We start from the raw sequence: 24054 nt of genomic DNA, 5'->3' as shown, positions 1-24054 counted from the left end.
AGACTGTGTGCGTGGAAGGGGGCTGAAAGCAGGAGGGAATGAGGGGGAGGAAGGAGCAGACAGGACCAAAGGGACCTGGAACAAAAGGGGGAAGAGGATTTACAGGCAAAGGGTTCCAGTGAGCCCTGAAATGGAAGGAGAGGGAAAGAAGTAAGCAGCTCACTGCAAGCTAGAGGAGGAAGTGGGAGATGCGCTGCTTCCTGTAGAAAGACCGATGATTGAAGACAAAGCTGGGTGGGGACTAGTCCCTGGGCTGCAGGCGCTGCTGCTACACATACACACAACGGCTGCCGCTCAGTGGGCAGCTCCTACTACTGCGGGGCTGGGCTGGGCGGGCTGCGCCGGAGCTCGCCTGCACTCAGCGGCGCGGAGGGCGGAGGAAAGCCACTCTCCTCGGACCAGCCTCGGGAGCCAAGGTAAAGGAAATGCTTTTCGTGTTGCTCCTTGTTAAGTGGGAAAAATGACCACCGCCAGCGGTTTTAAGGGCAGATTTCGAAGGGAAGAAAGGCACATTGTTCGGGGATGGGAGGAAATGATCAGGATGGGTTCTGTTAGGAGGACTTTTGAGAAGGACCAAATTTGTGACACCTAGGTTTGAAAAAATAATCCTCATTAGTGCTTAGCTTCCGTGACTCATCAGGAAAACATGCTAAATATTAAGAAGCTGTTTGCAGAGTTCTCTTGTAAGAAAAGCAGAGCCCAGGCGAAATCAATGGGGGCTGTGAAGCTGTGGGCTGACCATCTGAGCGTCGCAGTCCTGTTTCAGGGGTGTAAGTGGTGTAAAATGTTAATTGCATTATCTTTCTTACACAGAGCACTGGAGTGGCCTGTCTTGCAGCCTAAGGATTGTGATTTGGCTTTTTATGTTGTTTGTTTGTTTTGGGAGAGTAAATCCTTTTGTACTCAGAATTTACCAACAAAGGCTGGAATTGCGTATGTGAGGGACAGTATTTACCATTTGAAAAACGGTGTCTTCCTCCCTCTGCGCTCTGCAGCTGCTCTCAGGATAACCTTAGAAACAGCTATCAGTTGCCAGTGGGTCTTATCCTAAAGTTGCATCCTTTCTCAAAGGAGTGGGGCGAGTTTAACTTATCTAGAATCAGATAGGAGTGTATATATGGATTTTATGTTTATATAGATTTTATTCAGCTCTAGGTCAAGGTACATATTAGCCTCGGTGAGAGACAACATGTTAAAGTGTTGCCGGAGTTGTTTCCTTACCTGCATATGCTGTGCATGGACAAAATAGTGAAATCAGAACGTGATTTTTATTCTTTGATTTTCTTGAGCAATGGGTCATCTTATTGAGAGTCTGTGGCCCTGGCTTGTTCATATTTGTGAATGATACATACAAGTGCAGTAAATAGGTCTAACGGATTCGAAATGAAATTGTGAGATTCTTTTCGCAGAGTATGTAGGAGGAAGAGTTTAATATCCCAACATAGCCTGATTTTAAAAATTAACCTTTGTCTCCAATAAGAAGTATGGTTAAGCAATAAATGACCATTGGTAAAAACGTTTTGTCTTGCATTTTTAGAATGAAAGGAGATACATTTTCAAAGGAAAGAAAGAACTGCTTATAGTGGAGTAAAAATAATAAAAAGGTCCTATTTAGACACTCATAAATTTTTTAAATGTGAGTTTTAAATACCAAATATGCCATGGAGAGTGTATATGCTTCCTTTTTTATCATTATTCTCAATTGTGAAGTTTCTTTTAATGTCATCTTTATGAAATTGATTTGGCTTCTCAAAATATGTGGGGTAACAGCACATTTCAGAAATAAGAATTTTGGGGTCCTTAAGGAATAAAATGCCTAATTTTCTGAGCTTGTTTATGATGACTAACAGGCAAAGTATTACTGGTGTTGAAACCATGGCGCTCCCCTGACAGATCTGTTGAATTTAATCAAACCTGTGGGCAAAACAAGGCATGCCAAGTATTCCATGGCTCCAGTTGCTGTATGTCTCCTGGAGTAAAATATGTAAAGATCATCTACCCAAAGAAGAGATCTTGGGTGGATCTTGGATCCAGAATGCCCCTAACTGCAGCTATATGCTTGAGCTGCCTGTCATGAAATGGAAAGTTGGGAGTCTGGGCTATATGAGTGAAAATGGGACTCACCCTCTGGTACTTACTCATCTACAGTCTGGATTCACTAGGTAATGCCAACACCCTGCTTTGTGTGGGGATGTGGAGACAATCTGCCTTACTTCTCTCTGTGTTTCATAAAAGAGTAAGAAAATGAAAGCTTGGGTCATAGACACAGGGGAGTCCAGAAACCCCCTGCTCTCTTTTAAAAAGACGTTGAACAAGAGATGCCTATTTTTGCATAGCCAAAACATTTCCTTGTTAAATTCCAGCTTGAAGCACAACATGAATGAGTAACAGCAGATCAGTAACTATGATGGTAGGAGCTTTAGGAAAAAGGTGAAGAAACTCCCAGCCTGTAAAATGGGACTCTTTCCACTTCTTCTGGCCATACAGAATATAAAACGACATACTGCTTTTGTCCAGAGTGTTTAGAGTCAGCCGACACTGAAATTTTAATTGTGTGTGTGTTTTTTTTTCCCCTGCCATATGGCTAATGGCAGAGTGGAAACACGACTCCATTATTTCCTGGCCAGTCCTGGGCCTCATGGTGGGCTCCTAGTGAATGCGTTTGGTTGACTGACTTTTTTAGCCTACTTCAGAAGGCAGGCTCAACTTTTAAGTATAAAAGCTCTATAGTCAAAGCACAAAGCCTCTTCAAAGACAACTGTGGGAGCAGAAAACAGCATGGTAGAGTGAAAAGAACACAGGCTTCGAGAGGCAGGCAAATTTGCCTTTGAATACTACCACTAGTGCTTGCTCCTTGACCTTGTACGTGAATTTATGAACCTTGCTTTCTTCACTGTAAAGAAGGGTTAATAATCAAGGTATTTTTTCATCGTTGTTTGTCGTGTTACGGTTTTATTTGGTTTTTGCTTTTGCGTATGATTTAGGAGTGCCTGTCAGGTACATAGTAGGTACTCAGGCCCTTTTTTCTCCTGCATCAGGAAAAGCTAGTCTATTCTTAATCGTTGCCACCATCTCAAAGATTCCAGGAGACATTTTGTTAATTGCAGTTAAATATATATATAAAACAAAATTTCCCATTTTAACCATTTTTAAGTATGCCATTCTGTGGCATTAAGTATGTTGACATTGTTTGTAACCATCACCACCATTCATCTCCAGAGCTTTTTCATCTTCTCAAACTGAAAATCTGTTGCATTAAACAGTAATTTCCCATTCCCTCCTCCCCCTGGCAACCACTATTCTACCTTCTGTTCATGAATCTGACTACTCTAGGCACCTCATATAAGTGGAATCATGTGGTATTTGTCCTTTTGTGATGGCTTAATTCATTTACCAAAATGTCTTAAAGGTTTGTCCATATTGTGACATATAATTGTAATTTTATGCCTTGTTTAGGCTGAATAATATTCCATTTTATGTATATATTATATTTTCTAATTCATTAATCTACTGATGGACATTGTGGTTACTTCCTTGTTTTTGCTTTTGTGACTAATCCTGCTATGATCATGGGTGTACAAACATCTGTGTGAGTCCCTGCTTTCACGTCTTTTTGGGTTCCCAGAAGGATTAAATGCTATATTATATGGTAACTGTGTTTAATTTGTGAAGAATGACTATACTGTTTTCCATAGCAACTATGGTGACACCAGTGGTAAAGAAATCGCCTGCCAATGCAGGAAACACAGGAGAGGCGGGTTCAATTCCTGGGTCAGGAAGATCCCCGGGAGGAGGAAATTGCAACCCACTCCAGTATTCTTGCCTGGAGAATTCCATGGACAGAGGAGCCTGGCAGGCTACAGTCCATGGGGTCGCAAAGAGACAGACACGATTAAGCAGGCATCACAATGTAACAGACACAACATATTTCCATTACAGCACATTAGGGTCCCAATTTGCATTTCCCTGAGGATTAGTGATGTTGAATGTCTTTTCATGTGTATATTGGCAATTTGTTGTCTTCTTTAGAGAAATGTCTGTTCAAGTCCTTTACCCATTTTTTTAAAATTGGGTTGTTTTCAAGGAGATGTATTTAAATGGTGGCATCTCTTAACATAGTGTGTCAGAAAGATCATGACTATAATATTTTAATCTCTTGCATGCACCAATATTACCCCTGCCCAAGTGAAATACTTCTCTCAAAAGTAACTTTTAAAGTGAAAAGGAGAAAGCAAATCTGCATAGATCCTGGTAGCTGGTAACATCAAGAACTGGATAGTGAACTTCAAACCCTTATTGTAGACCAGTGATCCTGCTGGCCAGGCTGCCACAAAGGAGGCAGGAGGGACCTGTCACTTCAGTGTCCTTATAGTCTCTACACATTAGCTTCAGGAGAAAAAAATGCCCAACAGGTAGCAAGTTCAACTACAGTACTAAGTTTTTCTCGAACTTTTTCTAATAGAGAGGATTAATCTTGGAAAGGGGCTATAGTAGTTAAACAACAACAGATTCTGAGAGAAGTTTCTACTAACAAAATGTGATTCTAATCCAAATTTCACATCTTAAAATAAAGAACCCTGTGTTTCATTCTCCACCACAGATTTCATTCTCTATTCCAAAACCAGAGAGGTAAGGTATGGATGGGGCTGAGGACATCTGAGTGGAATGATTAGGGAGGACTCTGATGAACAGCAATGATACCTGAGATGGCGTGGTTGAAGATGTTGACCTTGAATGGTTTGAAGAGCTCCTGAAAGATTGTATATTAATGTGTATGTTAATTTTTTGTAATACACTCTGTGTGTGTACTAAGAGGTTGGATAATGGCCCCCAACTTTTTAAAATTTGCAAATCTGTTGATTCTACAGTTACTGGGAAGACCTATGACTGGCTTTACTAGATCCAGATGGGAGAGGGGAATTACAGTGCTGGGTTAAGGCAGGGACATCACGGAACGAATGGTGGAGCTAAAAACCACCTGGGAAAAAACCTATCCTGTATCACCCCCTCAGTGATGGATTATAAAATAGACCCAGAATTTACCTTTCTAGAACTGCACAGTTGATTAATACCTCATTTCTCAATTCAGTTTCCATTTTACTTTCCTCCATTGTAGAGAAAAGATTTAGAGAAAGTCATTCTACTTTGTCACTTTAAAAATTGTTTGGAAGACCATATTATTTGGTTTAAAAAGAAGGTAATGATTACATTTTATATGCTATGTTTCTCTGTTCAAATTTGTTCACATGTAAAGATGTCACTGTGGAACTGAGATTCAGATTTTCAAGTAAGAGCATTAGAAATGTATGCGGTTCCCTAAAACTCTTATGTTAAAGAGAACGAGTTATGTCTAATGGGAGTCGATGTTCATACAGTGTTCAGAATCTCCAGAGGACTTCATTAAACTTTAAAAGAGAGGGAGCTCAATTCTCAAACTCTAGTGGTAAAACATGTTTCTTAGAAGTGAAGATAGAAAACAAAATCAGCCCTTTTATCTCTTGGCAAATATGTTTAAATGGTCAGCTCTTAATGTTTGAAAGATTTAGAAAAACTGGGTGGTTGACCCTTCCTCCCCATTTCTTTGGCCTTCCATTTGTCCCCTTGTCAGCCTGGTTGTCAGGGTCATGCTTTCCCATGATCCTCTGTCCCAGTCACCCGGCAATAGAACTGAAGGAGAGGGTTTGGAAACTGAGGTGATGGCTTCACTTCAGAGTCCTTGCAACACCAACAAGGACTTTGCTGTTTTTGGAAAATCCTTTTCCTTTTTATTTCACTTTTTTACTCCACTCTGCATTTTCAGTGAAAACAATGAAATCCAACCCCCCATTTCCTTTTTTCATTGAAGGTCACTTTTTGTTTTTCAGAGAATGTATGTATTATGGAATTCTTCAACCTCATTCTTTACCACCTCAAAATTTTTCCTGTCTTCTTTCGTTTTCTTCTCCTCCCTTCCTAGCTTGTATTAGCACAGCCTTTCTTTCAATCCAGAAGTCAGCTCTTTACTTGGAACGTGTCAGTTCATTTCTTTTTACTTTCTAGGGGGCTATGTTCTGATGATAATTCTGTCTCCTTCCTACATATTTGGTTTCTTCCTTTTATTGACCCTTTCCTCTGCCTGCAAACTTGTTTCAATTCAGTTCAGTTCAGTCGCTCAGTAATGTCCAACTGTTTGTGACCCCATGGACTTGCCACACCAGGCTTCCCTGTCCATCACCAACTCTCAGAGTTTACTCAAACTCATGTCCATTGAGTCAGTGATGCCATCCAACCATCTCATCCTCTGTCATTCCCTTCTCCTCCTGCCTTCAATCTTTCCCAGCATCAGGGTCTTTTCTAGTGAGTCAGTTCTTTGCATCAGGTGGCCAGAGTATTGGAGTTTCAGCTTTAGCATCAGTCCTTCCAATGTATACTCAGGATTGATCTCTTTAGGATGGACTGGTTGGGTTTCCTTACAGTCCAAGGGACTCTTAAGAATCTTCTCCAACACCACAGTTTAAAAGCATCAATTCTTTGGTGCTAAGCTTTCTTTATAGTCCAACTCTCACATCCACACATGACTACTGAAAAAAACATAGCCTTGACTAGACAGACCTTTGTTGGCAAAGTAATGTCTCTGCCTTTTAATACGCTGTCTAGGTTGGTCATAACTTTTCTTCCAAGGAACAAGCATCTTTTAATTCAAGGCTGCAGTCACCATCTGCAGTGATTTTGGAGCCCCCCAAAATAAAGTCTGACACTGTTTCCCCATCTATTTCCCATGAAGTGATAGGACCGGATGCCATGATCTTCATTTTTTGAATGTTGAGTTTTAAGCCAACTTTTTCACTCTCCTCTTTCACTTTCATCAAGAGGCTCTTTAGTTCTTCACTTTCTGCCATAAGGGTGGTGTCATCTGCATATCTGAGGTTATTGATATTTCTCCCGGCAATCTTGATTCCAGCTTGTGCTTCCTCCAGCCCAGTGTTTCTCATGATGTACTCTGCATATAAGTTAACTAAGCAGGGTGACAATATACAGCCTTGACGTACTCCTTTTCCTATTTGGAACCAGTCTGTTCCATGTCCAGTTCTAACTGTTGCTTCCTGACCTGCATATAGGTTTCTCAAGAGGCAGGTCAGGTGTCTGGTATCCCCATCTCTTTCAGAATTTTCCACAGTTTATTGTGATCTACACAGTCAAAGGCTTTGGCATAGTCAATAAAGCAGAAGTAGATGTTTTTCTGGAACTCTCTTGCTTTATTGATGATCCAGCAAATGTTGGCAATTTGATCTCTGGTTCCTCTGCCTTTTGTAAATCCAGTTTGAACATCTGGAAGTTCACGGTTCACATACTGTTGAAGCCTGGCTTGGAGAATTTTGAGCATTACTTTGCTAGCATGTGAAGTGAGTGCAACTGTGTGGTGAAAGTGAGGTCGCTCAGTCGTGTCTGACTCTTTGTGACCCCACAGACTGTAACCTACCAGGCTCCTCCATCCATGGGATTTTCCAGACAAGAATGCTGGAGTGGGTTGCCATTTCCTTCTCCAGGAGATCTTCCCCACCCAGGGATCGAACGCAGGTCTCCCTCATTGTAGACAGACACTTTAAGGTCTGAGCCACCAGGGAAGTCAGTTTACACTATAACTAAACTTTAAATAAACCTGTTGCCAACAAAGGTTCCCTTTGACTTTGGTAACCTTTGCTAACTTTGTTTTCTTCCTACCTGTAGGGGAAGAAAATAGTTTTCCCTTCGCCCTTCTCAGTTCTAGGAAGCCTGTAACAAAAGGTTGATAAGGGAAAAGCAAACAGACATTTATTAACTTGAATACCTCATCTATACATGGGAGGTACCAAGGAAGAATGAGTAGCTCTCAGAAGCGATTTAGAACTCAGGCTTAAATACCACCTTGAGCTAAAGACAAAATTGAGAGGGAGGAGTGGAGGAGGTCAGTTATGGGGAGGTGGCCAGGAAAATTGAGGTAAATAAGAGTTAAGAGTTGATACGCATATTTAAGTTGGTGCCGGTCCTTTGATGAGAGGCTCTATCAAGTTAATTATCCTTCTTTCCTAGGACCAGAGAGGGAGGCATTCTTACAAATGAAGATTTCCTTTATAAATGTAAATTTCCCTTACAAAAATGTAACTTCTAGTCTGTTTTCATAATTTGTCCGATTTCCCAAAATAATCTGCTCAAAATATTTTTATGCCAAAGAGACATATTTGGGGGTGGTATATTCTACCACCCTTCATGCCTATCTGAAGGTTCCCAACTTTTTCATTAACTCCAAGTTCTGCACCTCAAATATGAGTATTCTCAAGATTTGATTCTTCTGCCACTTAATTTCTCCCTCTTCCTTTATCAAATCCTTTTCTAAGATTTCTGTCATTGTCACAGGGGTGGAGAGCAGCTCCAAATCTAATTCTGGATCTTCATCTCTAACTTACTCTAAATTTGCACATCAAGCACCTTACGGACTTGGCAGAACACGCAACCCACTGAAACTGAGACCAGAATCAGTGTTTGCCATTGCCTTTCCCCACTCCCAACCAGTTCTTCACCTGATTCCATGACTATTAATGACACCCCATTCTCTTAGTCCCTCAATTAGGAAAACTCAATTCCATTATTTTCCTCACCAGTCAAGGTGGAGTCAGTCGCTCAGACCTTTGCCTTGTCGTTGGAAACATACCTTGATACTATTTGCTCTTTCCCACGTTGATAGTTGGTGTCTTAGGTCTGGTTCTCCTGACCTCCAGATGGGCTGATTGGTTGCTTTCTTGCCCCTCCCTAGAAGAACTCTCCTGCTGCTCCTGCTACACTTCACCTCTATAGTTTGGCTTCTCTGCCTCACCAAAGTCCTTTCATCCTGTAAGACTCAGTTCAAATGCCACTTCTTCATGAAGTTTCCTTGGTTTCTTCCTTCCCCAATAAAAAACAGCCTTTATTTCCCCTGAAGTCTTTTGTTCTTTTCTCTCAGCAGTTAGTGCATTCTAGTGTATATAATGGCAATGGCAGTCTTTTTTTTTTTTTGCAAGCTCTTTGAGGATAGCAGCCACACCCAGTTTCATCTTTGTCTGCTTTATAGCACGTGAGAACAGCTTGGGTTTTGTTTTTTTTTTTTTTTTTTTTTAGTTTTTTATTTTTTTAATTTTAAAATCTTTAATTATTACATGCGTTCCCAAACATGAACCCCCTTCCCACCGCCCTCCCCGTAACATCTCTGTGGGTCATCCCCATGCACCAGCCCCAAGCATGCTGTATCCTGCGTCAGACATAGACTGGTGATTCAATTCTTACATGATAGTATACATGTTAGAATGCCATTCTCCCAAATCATCCCACCCTCTCCCTCTCCCCAGCTTGGGTTTTTGTTTGGTTTTAATTTCAGTTTTAATGAAGTGTAATTGTCAAATAAAATTATAAGATATTTAAAGTGTTCATGATTGGATATACATATATACTGTAAAAGTATTCCTCCCAATTAATTAACACATTCATCAACTCATATGTATTTGTGGGTTTGGTGAGGTTTTTGCCTCTTTTTTTAGTGAAAGCCTTTGGGTTCACACATGCAGTTTATCATTTGTTTAATGAACTTTCATGAGTCATTTACTTTTTGATGCAGAGTGGGCTAGATATTCTAGGAGCTCATAAACTACTGGGGAAACAGACAAATACTGATGAAATTACAATATAGTTAGTCAGACTGTCCGCAAGTCTTAACTGAATGTTTGCAGTGTGCCTTGTGTCCTTTGAGGGCCTAGGATACTTGGATGAACAAAACAGGCCAGTTCTTTGTTTTCTTGGAATTTACACTGTAGTGTTGAGAGAGACCCAGTAAACATGTAAATCAGCGGTTTTCAGATCTGGCTGCACATTAGAAATCACTGAGAGGTACTTTGAAAAAAATACCTGTGGCCCAACCTCAACCCAGACTAATTAAATCAGAATCAGCCAGGATTGGACTCCACTGACAAAAACAAATTACTATACAAGAAAATACCAGGCAGTGATAAGTGCTGAGGTGGATTAAAATAGAAATAGACTAAATGATAGAGATTGTGCGTATGATGGTGTAGTCATGGCGATTTTACTTTTGTTGGGTAATCCCTGAAGGCCCCTCTGAGATGACATTTGAGTGAGACCTGTATTATGGTGAGGAATAAGCCATGTAAGCAGCTTTGGGGAGAGAGTTCCCAAGCAGGAAGTACAGGTATCTTTCTGAAATAAGGGTGAGATGGACTTCCAGCTGAAGTGTGACCCTTTTCACACACACCTGTGCAAGAATCTATAGAATGTCCTTCCTCTGCCGAAAGCAGCTTTCCAGTTGAACTAGGTAGACTACAAATGCAGAACACTTGGCTTCTCTGTTGAGCATATGTGGGTGAGATTGTATTTAGATCAAAGTGATTTAGTAGTCAGAGTAGTCAGGAAGACTCCTCTGTTTAATAGTCTACTTTTACATTGCCACCAGCACTACAGGGCTTGTTGTCGGAATTAAACACGAATCTTACTGTTTAAAATCACCTTAGATATTTGGTATGATCTCTTAGATGGATAAAGTAGAGAAAATAGTGACTTCTGCCCTTAACTCTACTTGGGGGAACCAGGGAAAACCTCACAGGGGAGTCATTCGAACTACACAGCACCAAGCACTCACTCATGTCCGGATGAGTGTGTTTCAAGAATCAGGTTGAGAACTAGCATTTGTTGAGCATTCTGTTTGAGCTTCTGTGTGCTGGAGACTTTGTATATGTTACTGTTTTCCATTAGCTTTTTCTTTAAATTGAAGTATAGTTGATTTACAATGTTGTGTTAGTTTCTGGTGTATAGCAAAGTGATTAAGATATACATATATATATTTCATATTCTTTTTCATTATGGTTTATTATAAGATATTATAGTTCCCTGTGCTATACAGTAGGACCTTGTTTATTTTTATACAGTAGCATAGATCTGTTAATCCCAAACTCCTAATTTATCCCTCCCCTGCCTCCTTTCCCCTTTGGTAACCATACATTTGTTTTCTGTGTCTCCGTTAGCTTTTAAAGTAATCCTATGTGATGAGAACAATATTTTTCAATCAGGATACTTTTGGATGCTGGTGAAAGAATACCCTACCCAAACCGTGTAAACAATAGGACATTTATTGAGGACCTCCTCCTAGCTGGACAGTGTTCCTAGCAACCTTAAATCTTTCTCTCCTCCTATTCTGACATCCTGAGCAGGTTGGTTTGTCTTCTGAAGCCAGCTCTCCTCACTGTGCTGAGATGGCTCTCACTACAATTTCAGTTATGGGCTGATTTCAGTTTCACTGGAGGCACAGTGAAATGCCCATATACCTCTTCTTAATGTTACAGAAAAGCTGCCCATAGCAGAATTCACCTTCACAACTCACCATGCCTTCCCTATTAGTAGCAAGGCCAACAGAACTGCTGAAATTGGCTCATTTGTTTTCTTGTGAGGCCATGGCACAACCCTGCCTTTCTGAAGAGCATGGTCACCAGACCCCAGACAAAAGATCTGACTCAGTTAACAAGGATGAAGGGTGACTGATTATCGAGTGGGCGGTCAACAGAGTCTGCCGCTATATTATTTCCATCCTGTACATGAAGATATCAAGGCTCAAAAAGGTCAAAATTGTCAAGATCACACAACTTTGAGTTGAACAGTGTTTCCATGCATTCTCTTTTCAGAAAAACAAACACACACGTATACACAAATGAAAAGCTTGTTTTTGTTGATAGTGATGATCTAGGTAGATTAGAGAAAGAGTCCTGGAAGAAAATACAAAATGGCTGCTATGAGACTTAGGCAAAAAAATCACCTTCAAACAAATGATTCCAGAAGAAATTACAACAGGTCCTGGTGAGCATTAAGAATGGCATTTAGTTTAGACAACCAGTCCTGCATTTCTGCATTATAACTGTATCAGTTCAGTTCATTTCAGTCGCTCAGTTGTGTCCGACTCTTTGCGACCCCATGAATCGCAGCGCGCCAGGCCTCCCTGTCCATCACCAACTCCCGGAGTTCACTCAGACTCACATCCATCGAGTTAGTGATGCCATCCAGCCATCTCATCCTCTGTCGTCCCCTTCTCCTCCTGCCCCCAATCCCTCCCAGCATCAGAGTCTTTTCCAATGAGTCAGTTCTTCGCATGAGGTGGCCAAAGTGCTGGAGTTTCAGCTTCAGCATCATTCCTTCCAAAGAAATCCCAGGGCTGATCTCCTTCAGAATGGACTGGTTGGATCTCCTTACAGTCCAAGGGACTCTCAAGAGTCTTCTCCAGCACCATTTGTAATTGTATATATATATATAATTAAATTGAGTGCTGCTGACTGGTCATTATAATCAATTTGATCTAAAGAAAATCCACCCTGGACCAAGAAATGACCAAGAGAGGCCAAGGGTTCTGTGTACGTTGTCTTTCAGACTTAAATGAAAACTGTGTTTTCTCCGGAGAGCCATGCATTTTGTTGATGATGGCGTGTGTAAGGGAAGAAAGAATAATCTCTGACATTTCTAATTATGAGTTATTTTGAAAGTGGGGTTTCACTTTGCAACTCCAGGGCCAATATGCATTTCGATCAGTGTTGCTTTTTCTTTGTGGTTTCTTCACTTCCCATATGAGACTCCATTGCAGAGGCTGGATTTGTAAGAGGACAGCAGTGAAAAGAGAAACTGCAGCGGAGCTGCTGTCATCGCCGGTGTTTTGGCGGCTTGCCCCAGGTGTATTTCTGTGCCTTATCATTGTAACAGGTTAGTGTTAACGGTGGGAGTATCTTCTCTGTAATAAATGACTGAGTGCTTCCTACTCTTCTATTTGCATTTTTAAACAGGAAAGTAAATGTTAATTTCTAGGCTTTTCCAACAGAGCTGTGTTTAAGAAGGGTATTTATCTGATCTGCCCAGAGCCATATGAGAAAAATTGTGAAAAAAATGTAAACATGAAAAATATATTAACTCTCATTTTAGAGTCTTTGATGGAGAATTGAATTGATCCTTGGAGATTTTTTAAACTTCATGAATTGTAGTTGTGTTTAGATGGCTCAGACAGTAAAGTGTCTGTCTACAATGTGGGAGACCTGGGTTCGATCCCTGGGTCTGGAAGATCCCCTGGAGAAGGAAATGGCAACCCACTCCAGTACTATTGCCTGGAAAATGGCATGGACAGAGAAGCCTGGTAGGCTACAGTCCATGGGGTCACAAAGAGTCGGACACAACTGAGCGACTTCACTCACTCAGAGACCGTTACTGTATATAAGCATTAATTTCACTAATAGTTTTACTATGATTTTTTCCTTTGGGGACAGAAACTTGATTATTGAGCAGTCCCAAGATTATCTTTTAATTAAGCTAACAAAAATGTGAGTAAAAAAAAAAAGTAAAAATTTCTAAGCAAAAAAAAAAAAAAAAGATTTTTTTATTATGTTTTAAAATAATCCCAAAATACTATAGTGTAGAAAATAATATTCTAAGGCTTAATTCACAGGAGAGCATAGTAGTTAAAGAATATTGGTTTGGAATCAGAATATCTTGGACAAGTTCCTTATACTATTTGTGCCTGTTTCCTTATCTATAAACTAGGATATAATGACAATACCTACTTTACAAAATTGTCAGGAGAAGATTATATAGTGTGTGTAAAACGTTTATTTAACATCAGTTCAGTTCAGTTCAGTTCAGTCGCTCAGTCGTGTCCGACTCTTTGCAACCGCATGAATCGCAGCACGCCAGGCCTCCCTGTCCATCACCAACTCCCGGAGTTCACTCAGAATCGCGTCCATCGAGTCAGTGATGCCATCCAGCCATCTCATTCTCTGTCGTCCCCTTCTCCTCCTGCCCCCAATCCCTCCCAGCATCAGAGTCTTTTCCAATGAGTCCACTCTTCGCATGAGGTGGCCAAAGTACTGGAGTTTCAGCTTCAACCTAGTGCCTAACAGATAGTAATTAACTATTCAGAATTGTAGCTGTTATTATTGTTATTTTTATTTCTGTTACCACAGTAATAAATTTATTATTTTATTATTATTGTTACCACAAAGATGGAGGCGAGTATCTTTTATTCTAGCTTTGGGGTTCTTAGCAGGTTTTAGCAGAAACGATTATGATCCAGTAAGAGTGACAGGTGCTCAGAACTTAGAGTAAAGAATCACCCAAGGAAGCCTTCTTCCCTGGCATAATCAGATGTTAGTGTTTTGACTTTAAGTGATAGTCTCAAGCTTGCGTTATTTGTTCACCAATGCATGTGCTTAGTCATAAATATTTCCAGTTTTCCTCCCCTACTTATGATAGACACACATCTCTGTCTACTTTAGTTCGATGTAGCCATGTGTCTTGCACTGGCCAGTGAAACGTGAGCGGAAGTGATGTTTGTCACCTCTAGGAAAAAGCTTAAAAGAACCAGGATGTGAATACATTCCTTGGCAATTGACTGTGGTAGAAGCACAAAAACAGTGGCTGAGCCCTTAAGCCTGGTTCTTAGAATAAAGACAACAGAAATGGTCTCTCCACTGACCTACAGTGGACATGTAGAGAGAGGAGAAATGAGTTTTTCTTTCTTAAAGGGTTTGAGGGTTGTTAATTATGATAGTATAACCTAATCTATCCTAACCAGTATAGTCTGGTTATCCCTTCAAACTCTAGAGAAAAAAATATTATTGGTAACAGTACATAAAATATGTAGCACTTTGGAGAAATTAATTTTTAATGACTATTATATGTGTGTGTGTGTGATAAATTATACCATAAGTAAGCCTTAGGATACTTCACATTTTAATTTAAATAGATATGCATAAAATTTATTTAAATCTCTTTTAAAATAGGGTTTATTTCCATTTCAAACAGAGGAAAATCAGTATACCAAGATTACCAGCATCTGTTTTTCTTTGAAGAGAGTCATCTGTGATGCCCAAGTCAGGACTATGAATTCTAGACCCGATGTGATCACTGGGTCATGGTTCCTCTGATTTAAAGCTCATCCAGAATGGTGCTTTGTGACACAGAGGATCTTCTGAGAGAAGATAAGGGACTAAACCATGCCTGTGGCCTTTGTCTCCAGTAGGAAAATGGTCTTCCCTAAGCTCTATTGCAATGTTCAGTTATAAACAATGGTGCTAAGTACATACAGGGTCTTAAATAACTTGTATTGATAAATGGATGGAAGTAGTCTACAGTTCTTCCAAATGTTGGCGTCTCTCATATTCACTTTTTAAAAATGAACCTTTATCTTAGACCTTGGTTTAAAAACGTCTCGGTACTAAGACTTACATTTACCCTAGAATCAAGTTACATTGTTATGATTAGACAGTGTTAAGGAAAAGAAAATTCATTTTAATAAAAAAAGACATTTATTCTTTTAAAGCATTTTACATGTACACACAGATGTAAACTATTTTATTTGATATTTTTTACTACTGATTTTTTCATCTGATTATTATGTTTGGATCTCTCAAACTGCATTATGAAATACCTTAATTATTTAAATTAGGAACAGATTCATTATCTCCAGTGTACAAACTCAAATTAATTTCATTATTAACCCGAAATTTAAATTGATTAATCTTGGAGTGTTTAAGGAATCAAGAGGGATTTTTTTCATCCTTAAAGAAAAGGACATGTTGATTTGATGACTCTCTCTCCATCACACCGGTTGTGCTACAAAGAGCAAGAAATTTGTAAGAAACTTTGGATAGATTTTATAAACCAGCCAGAAACCTGTTTGTCTGGGGCTTCTAGGGGAACAATCTGTGAGTCATTTTAAAAAACAAACACACTCATAATCACAGAGCATGTTGTTACCATGGTTATCAGGCCTGTGGAGTTGGGTTGCTTATGTTCCTGTAAAGGGAAGAGGGGGAGAGAAACTGAGAATTCAGAGCTTTGACTATCAGCTTCAATTTGACTATTGTGAGAGAAAGTGTAAGGGTTTCTCAAGAACATGCTGGCTCAGTCATCCTGAGAGGGAAGTGAAGAAACTCTGGAATCCTCCCTTTGTTACTGAATATAAGTTAATCATACTAGTGTTAGGTGTTATGATTCACAGGGGAGAAAAGGACCATTTGGCATACTCTTGGGAAGATGGGGGAAATAGGTCCCTTATCTGCTATATAATTACATGTAAGTCTCTAAGGTCTACCAGGAAAGTGTCTGGTGTGCAGATGCACAGGGCTTTAATGAGCCTCTAAAAGGTACCAAATGCCACTGGCATAATATTATTACAGATTTAAAGGATCCTTAGTGCATTATTCTGATACAGTTAGAGATGGGTTTTAGGCCATTGTTTCAGATCCGGTCCCCAAGTAGACCAGGTCTCTTTTCTCTATTTTATGGAGGGAATATGACTCCTTTGTCTTGTACAATCATCTTATAATACAGGCCTCTGGGTCACAAAGGTGACCAAGGAGGTTATGTGAACTCTGCCAAAACTGTTATTCCTCCAGGGGAAAGTAAAATCAGCATGCTTGGTTTTTTTTTTTTGATGGACAGTCAACAAAGTGGGATTACTGAGGAATGATTCATTATGATTCTATATGGAGAACAAACAACACTGTAAATTAAAGGTATAAGTTGGTACACATACAATACTGGTTTTCAAGGATATTTTAAAATTTAAGAAGCTTCAGCATCCTCTTAGATGGAAAAGTATAATACATTGACCTAGAGATTTGTTTTTTTTTAACCTGGGTTCGATCCCTGGGTTGTGAAGATCCCCTGGAGGAGGGGCATGGCACCTCACTCCAGTATTCTTGCCTGGAGAATCCTCTTGGACAGAGGAGCCTGGTGGGCTACAGTCCATGGGGTCTCAGAGTCAGACATGACTGAGCGACTAAGCACAGCACAGAGGTTTTTTAGAGTATTCCTTATGCAGACTTTATTTCTAGAACTTTACTTTATTAAAACTATTTTTTAAAAAGCTTGAAATGAAGTGCCACGCGGTGTGATTAAAGGGTGATACAAATGCAGGGAGTTTGTATATGATTTTGCCCTGGCATATGGTGTAATAACTATTTCTCAAAACTGTAGATTTCATTTCTCTTTTCATATATAGAAAGAAGGCACATGTTATCCAAACTTCATTCTATGCTGTCTTAATTTTTTTTAAGATTAGTAAACAAGGCTTAAACTTTTTTTTGGATGATGAAAGGAATTCATTGAAAATTCCAAAAATACTTAAAGTGTAAAAAATAACCTAAGACTGACCCTTTCCATTAATCAAGTTGTTGGTTGAACTACATGTGACAGAGACCTGATCACAGTGACTGACAAAAGTCAGAAGTTATTTGTCTTTCACATAACAGCCCAGAAGTGTGTAGTCCAGGGCTGGTAAGGGAACTCCTTGACAAGATCTCCCAGGGACCCAGGCTCCTCTGTCATACTGTTACATCATCCGTATCATGTTTTCCTTGCTTTGTGGTCTAAAGTGGCTTCTTGCCATAAAAACCTCACTGTAACCAGTAGGAAGGAAGGAAGTTGGAAAGGGGAGGGCATGACCCAGAAGTTGCATGGATCACTTTTGCAGCCTTCCCCTTGAACTTTGTCACATGGTCATGCCTAGCCACAAGGGAAGGTGGGAAAAGCACTTACTCTTGACTTAAATGTGTCTAGCTTAGAATGGAGGAAAGAGATATTGAGTCATATCTAGCAATTTCTAGTACTTACATTTTCTGGGCATAAAGGACAATACACTGTTAACATTTTGATGTGATCCTTCCAATCTTTTTCTAGAAAAATGTGTATCAGAAAGATGTTACGTATAATATTTACTAGGAAACATTATATATGTTATACTAGGAGAATATTATATATGAGGAATATTAAATAAAATATTAGAAAATGTATATATAATATAAATATTAGAAAATTAGCTGAGTTTATATTATATATATAATTTTGTATTCTTTTCATATAAGTTTATCTCATGTGTATTTTCCTCAGCATTTAAATCTTTTGTATTTATCCTTTCCAAGTTCCACTGTGTGTAGTTTTTTTGTTTTACTTAATAGCTTTTATTATTAATATTTAAGCTATTTCTAATGCTTTGATAATAATTATTAGTGTATATTTAACATTTGGGGGATCACATTAAGGAGTGACCTCACTAAGACAATGGCTGAGAACATATCTGAGATCTTAATATAGTGCCCAACTACTTTCCAGAGAGATTGTGCCAGTTTATGCTCCCCCAATAGTGTGTAGGCTTCCCTGTGGCTCAGCTGGTAAAGAATCTGGCACAATGGGCTTCCCTTGTAGCTCAGCTGGTAAAGAATCTGCCTGCAATGCAGGAAGATCCCCTGGATGGGGAAAGGCTACCCACTCCAGTATTCTGGCCTAGAGAATTCCATAGACTGTATCGTCCATGGGGTCACAAAGAGTCGGACACGACTGAGTGACTTTTACTTTACAATAGCTTATGAGAGTGCTACACTAAGAGCTCCCTTCAAGGCTAATTTTGCAAGTCCCACTAATCATTGTTGTCCCTAGGGTTTATTCTCTGAAAATAGGTTGTTTTTTGCCCTTGGCTTGTTTTTGTTTCCTTTGCTGTCATTAATCATGAAATAATAGTTTTCTAATAACTTTGGCTCATTTAAAAACATATGGTCCCTTATAGTCATCTGGGAATATGAGCACTTGAGCTGAGATTTTAGCACACATGTCAGTCTCAAACAGTGGGCAGTCTCTAGAGACATTGATGTTCATTTGGTCTTAGGACCCAACGTGAAAGTGATTTCCACCCTCAGTCATAATACTCTAGATGCCAAATACCTCTTAATTCTGAGACATAACAAATTAGGAATGATAGAGCATTCCTTGAGGCTTAGGTAGTTCCCTTTGAGCTGACTGCTCGATATCTTTTCAGCAGTAAAGAAGCTCCTCTACATAGGAACTTTCTCTGATATGAATCACACTCGCACTTGGCAAAATTAGGCCAGCTCTGCTGCACATCTTCAAAGGTCATTAGTGGCTAGGGGTATAGGCATTTCTACCTCTTTATTTATTATTATTTTGGCTGTGCTGGGTCTTCATTGCTGTGCATGGGCTTTCTCTAGTTGCCCTGAGTGGGCTTGTCACCGCTGTGGCTTCTCTTGTTTTGGAGCACAGGCTCTAGGTGTGTGGACTCAGTAGTGTGGTTCTGGGTCTCTAGAGCACAGGCTCAATAGTTGTGGCTCACAGGCTTAATTGCTATGCAGCATGTGGGATCTTCCTGGACCAGGGATCATACTGGCGTTCCCTGTGTTAGAAGGCAGATTCTTAATCACTGGACCACTAGGGAAGTCCGTGTTTCTACTTCTAAATAGCCTTTTGCTTTGGATGCTAAAGATGTTTTTAACCATAAACTTATTCAGTCTACCCTCTTAAAGGGCTGCTGCTGCTGCTAAGTCACTTCAGTCGTGTCTGACTCTGTGCGACCCCATAGACGGCAGCCCACCAGGCTCCCCCATCCCTGGGATTCTCCAGGCAAGAACACTGGAGTGGGTTGCCAGGTTGCCATTTCCTTCTCCAATAGATGCACACAAATGGAGCCCCACCTCTGTCCCTAGTACCTGACAAAAGAGCATATCTTCACGTTGGTCCTGCTGGGAGCTAATCGAGTTAGGAGGAAAGTTTGTTTCATCTCACCTGTACACAGCCTCTCACCAAGAACTCTGCCTGCCCTAGGTTCCCCAGGCTGACTTTCGTGTTTTCTTGTAGGCTGGGGATGTTCACTAAGAAAGGAACTCATATTTTCACAAATCTGTTTCTTCAAAGAAAAAGAGTTAACAAATGTTTCTTGGCTCAGAAATGTAAACCTGTGAACCCCCCTGCCCTTCAAACTATTTAGCTATCACCACCAAACCCTATTTACAGAAACATTTATTTGCTTGTTCAGCTTTTATGTATCATGTTGTCTCTCCTTTTTTTAATAAAACACTTTCCTCTCTGTTTTCTCAACAGCCAGTGAGCCTCAGGCTTTGGGAAGTGAAGAGGTAAGAATTCTGAAATATTTTCTTCTAGGATCTTAAATCTAACTAGAACTTTAAAATGAAAAAAACATCTTCAGTAAGTCTATAGGTGAAAGCATTTAACATGAAATGTTGATCAAGAAGAAACATTTATAGTCTTTAGCAATGTTGATTGCTGAAGGGGATTTAAAGGGGAAAGAAAAGACTCTCCTTAATGATTGTTAAAGATCAGATTTCTCACCAGAACTCCCTCTGCCCTCCTCCCCACTTTGCCCCCTACTTTTTTCTAAAAACCTGAATTTGGAGACCCTTTGAAATGACTGCCTTAACAAAATATATCCCTATGGCACCAAACATGATTAACTGGTAGCACCCATTGAGGATAATGAAAGACAGATGTCAGAGTAAATTAGACTGGAGAAGGGTAGGGAAAACCCTGTTCTTAACTGGTTTTGATGTTATAAGGGCTTTTCCAGCAGCAACAATAGTAACAATAAAAGGTCTGTTTAATACTGGTGTGGTTTCTTCTTGAAGAAACTGACTTGGCTTTTGAAACTGATGAAAGCCATTTGAATCTAGCTATAGACTTGAAAAAAGTGAAAGTTACTCAGTTGTGTTCGTCTCTTTGCAGCACCATGGATACATCCATGGATTTCTCGAGGCCAGAGTACTGGAGTGGGTAGCCTTTCCTTTCTCCAGGGGATCTTCCCAACTCAGGGATTGAACCCAAGTCTCCCACTTTGCAGGCAGACTCTTTACCAGCTGAGCCACAAGGGAAGCCCTAAGGTCACCATATTGCTGAGGCAGGTGATAATGTATTCACCCTCTCCAACCAAGACATAGTTCCACCTTTCGTCGTCCTGATGTGGACTTTCCCCCCTATTTTAAAATTTAACTTCCTTATGATAAATTTCAGGCATATACCCAGATAGAGAGGATAGCATAATGAACCTCTATATCCCTGTCACTCAGTTTTCGTAGTTATTGACTCATGACCAGTATTGTTTCTTTGTACCCCTACCTACTTCTTTTCTTTCCCCATTGGATCATATGGCAATGGCTTAAATAAGGCTGTTGGATTTTTGATTGTTTATTTACATAACTATTACTGGCTACAGCAAAATGCAAATAAAAAATAAAACCTACTTTTACCCTTAGTTTACTGAAGGTAGCCATTCATCCATTTACTCATTCAGCTAATATTTAGTATTTACTACTGTCAGAACCTTCTTAGGAGAAGAAGTAGAGAGAAGCCTCATGCAAGGGAGACCAGTATATATCTTGGGTTGGGAATGATGGGCTGGATATGTAAGAATTGCTGAATAGAGATGAAGGAATGGAGGACATCTAGAAAAACTGCCAAGTTTCTCTTTTGGGAGATTCAGTGGTGGTGATAACTGGGCTACAAGAAGAACAGATTCAAATCTGTGGAGTGGCCACATCCAGATGGGTGTGTCCAGTAGACTGCTCGTGGATGGTACAGAACAGTGGTTCTCAGTCCTGGGTGCACATCGGAATCTTCAGGGATGTGTTTGAAAGTACTGACCAGTTGAATCAGAATCTGAATATCTGTAGTTTTTAAGAGCTCCCGGGTGATTATAATATATAGTCAGGATTGAGAATTTCTGGTCTAGAGATTATTAGAAGGCAGGTCTACGTGTGTTTTGTGCTTTTAAGACCATGCATAGCTTTTGTTACCCCATAATGAGATTTTGTTTGAAGTATTTAATATCTTTCAGGTGAGGGCTGAGCCATCCCTACTTTCTACCAAATACTATTAATAATGAAGTCTTTTAAAACAAGTACTTCATGTTCTCTTATCTGATTTGGTGTTGATTTCTTTCATACTAATAAATGTACTTAAATGTTTCAAATTAATTCAAGTGGATTTCTCAGTGGGAGTTGCTGTGTGTTGAATGGGGCAATTCTTCATTGTATTCCTTGGTATCCTGCCCTTGGCTCACAAAAGGCCAGTGGCATCTTCCAGCAATCTGGTGCCCTAAGGATACATTGAGGACTGCTGTGTCTTTACACACCTTTAAAGAAGTTATTTGTCATTTTCACTCTTCTGTACAAGCATTTTTGCTTCATACATAATTAATGGTTTCAGTTATGCAAAGAAACTCCTTATATAAGTGATCTCTGCTAACAAACTAAAGAAAGAAACTAAACAGACATTTAAAAAATATATTGTTTTGCACTGTTGGAGGGATTTTGAGCATATTTGTTCTAGTACCAAATCTAATTTTTGTGTCTGTATAGAGATGCAAATGAAGCAGTAGGTAAGAAATGGTCAAATATTGAGATTTAAAACAAAATACTGCTAAAGTGTTATGCAAATTGAACAGCAGTGATGACGATGTCTTCATTTCTTGTTTGCTGCTATAACAAGTTATCACAAACTTTGTGGATTAAAATAGTACAAGTATATTATCTTACAGTTCTGCAGGTTAGGTTCTGTAGAGATCTCACTGGTCTAAAGAACTGTGTTCCTTTCTGGCGGAAAGGAGGGAAAGAATTCTGGAGAGAATCCTAGAGTCCCCTTCCTCCATTTTCAAAGCCAACAGCCTTGCATCTCCACGTGTCTTTCACCCATAGCCATTCCTCTGAACTGAGCCAGGAAGTGTTCTTTGACTTTAAGGGTCCATGTAAGAAGATTTGGCATATCTAGGTAATGCAAGATACTCTCCCCATCCCAGGGTCCTTAATTTAATCGTATCTTCAAAGTTCCTCTGTCCATGTAAGGTTGTATATTCACAGGTTCCAGGAATTAGGGCATGGACCTATTTGAGGGCTAGTATTCTGCCTGCATGCATGCTCAGTTGTGTCTGACTCTTTGTTACCCCATGGACTGTGGGTTAAAATAGTACAAAAATATTATCTTACTTGGAGCCCACCGAGCTCCTCTGTTCATGGGCTTCTCCAGGCAAGAATACTGGAATAGGTTGCCATGGTTTCCTCCAGGGAATCTTCCTGATCCAGGGATCGAACCCGCATCTCCTGTGTCCTCCTGCATTGCAGGCAGATTTTTTACTGCTGAGCCACTGGGGGAAGCCCATTATTCTGCCTACTGCAGAGTAAAAAAGATGAACTGTTCAGAAAGGTAGAAATGCTTCAGGTAACAGAGATCGAATTATCTTACATTTCATTGTATAGGGTTGAGAAGGTTTAGGGTTCCCAACTTGATTAAGTGAGTTCTTGTCTTGACTCTGCAAATCCTGCTTTGTGGATACGGGCACTAAAGGCTTTTAGTTTTCTTGGAGTATGTGGCGTTGGATCAGGTGGACAGGTTGAAGTCCAGTGGCTCCTCCCTTGGCCAGACTTTCTGGTGCTGTGGGTGTGGCCTCTGAGGACTGTGCTGCTTTTGGCGTTTCTCCAGCTCTGGAGAGTTTGCCGGCAGTGTGCAAGTTCCAAGGTCTTTGAATAGCACCAAAGAAATGTGAGATTTTTATTTTATGCTGTTATGTCTGCCTGTCACATTATGCTATATTTATTAGGCTCTAACCTGTAGAAATTGGAAGAAAAATAACAATATTCTAGAACTTTCAGTTCAGTTCAGTCACTCAGTCATGTCCGACTCCTTGCGACCCCATGAATCGCAGCATGCCAGGCCTCCCTGTCCATCACCAACACCCGGAGTTCACTCAAACTCATGTCCATCGAGTCGGTGATGCCATCAAACCGTCTCATACTCTGTCGTCCCCTTCTCCTCGGGCCCCCAATCTCTCCCAGCATCAGAGTCTTTTCCAATGAGTCAACTCTTCGCATGAGGTGGCCAAAGTATTGGAGTTTCAGCTTTAGCATCAGTCCTTCCAATGAATACCCAGGACTGATCTCCTTTAGGATGGATTGGCTGGACCTCCTTGCAGCCCAAGGGACTCTCAAGAGTCTTCTCCAACACCACACTTCAAAAGCATCAATTCTTCGGCACTCAGCTTTCTTCACAGTCCAACTCTCACATCCATACATGACCACTGGAAAAACTATACCCTTGACTAGACGGACCTTTGTTGGCAAAGTAATATCTCTGCTTTTTAATATGCTATCTAGATTTGTCATAACTTTCCTTCCAAGGAGTAAGTGTCCTTTAATTTTATGGCTGCAATCACCATCTGCAGTGATTTTGGAGCCC

At 40.1% G+C, this 24054-nt stretch overlaps 1 protein-coding gene across 3 annotated transcripts in view; it reads left to right on the top strand.

Annotated features, from left to right (window-relative positions):
• Window positions 1–291: 291 nt before the first annotated feature.
• Window positions 292–24054, top strand: part of GNG2 (G protein subunit gamma 2) — a 129457-nt gene continuing 105694 nt past the window's right edge. The window contains exons 1-2 of one of the 3 annotated variants that reach the window (XM_068964398.1): window positions 292–416; window positions 19915–19946. The gene's annotated coding sequence lies outside the window, so the exon portion shown is untranslated. Of the gene's footprint in view, window positions 417–12620; window positions 12739–19914; window positions 19947–24054 lie in introns of those variants that run through there. The other 2 variants (XM_068964399.1, XM_068964401.1) reach the window with 2 other exon arrangements.

The sequence above is a fragment of the Capricornis sumatraensis genome, chromosome 2 (assembly GCF_032405125.1).
Source record: "Capricornis sumatraensis isolate serow.1 chromosome 2, serow.2, whole genome shotgun sequence".
NCBI lineage: Eukaryota > Metazoa > Chordata > Mammalia > Artiodactyla > Bovidae > Capricornis > Capricornis sumatraensis.
This window is presented reverse-complemented; position numbering and strand designations above follow the sequence as displayed.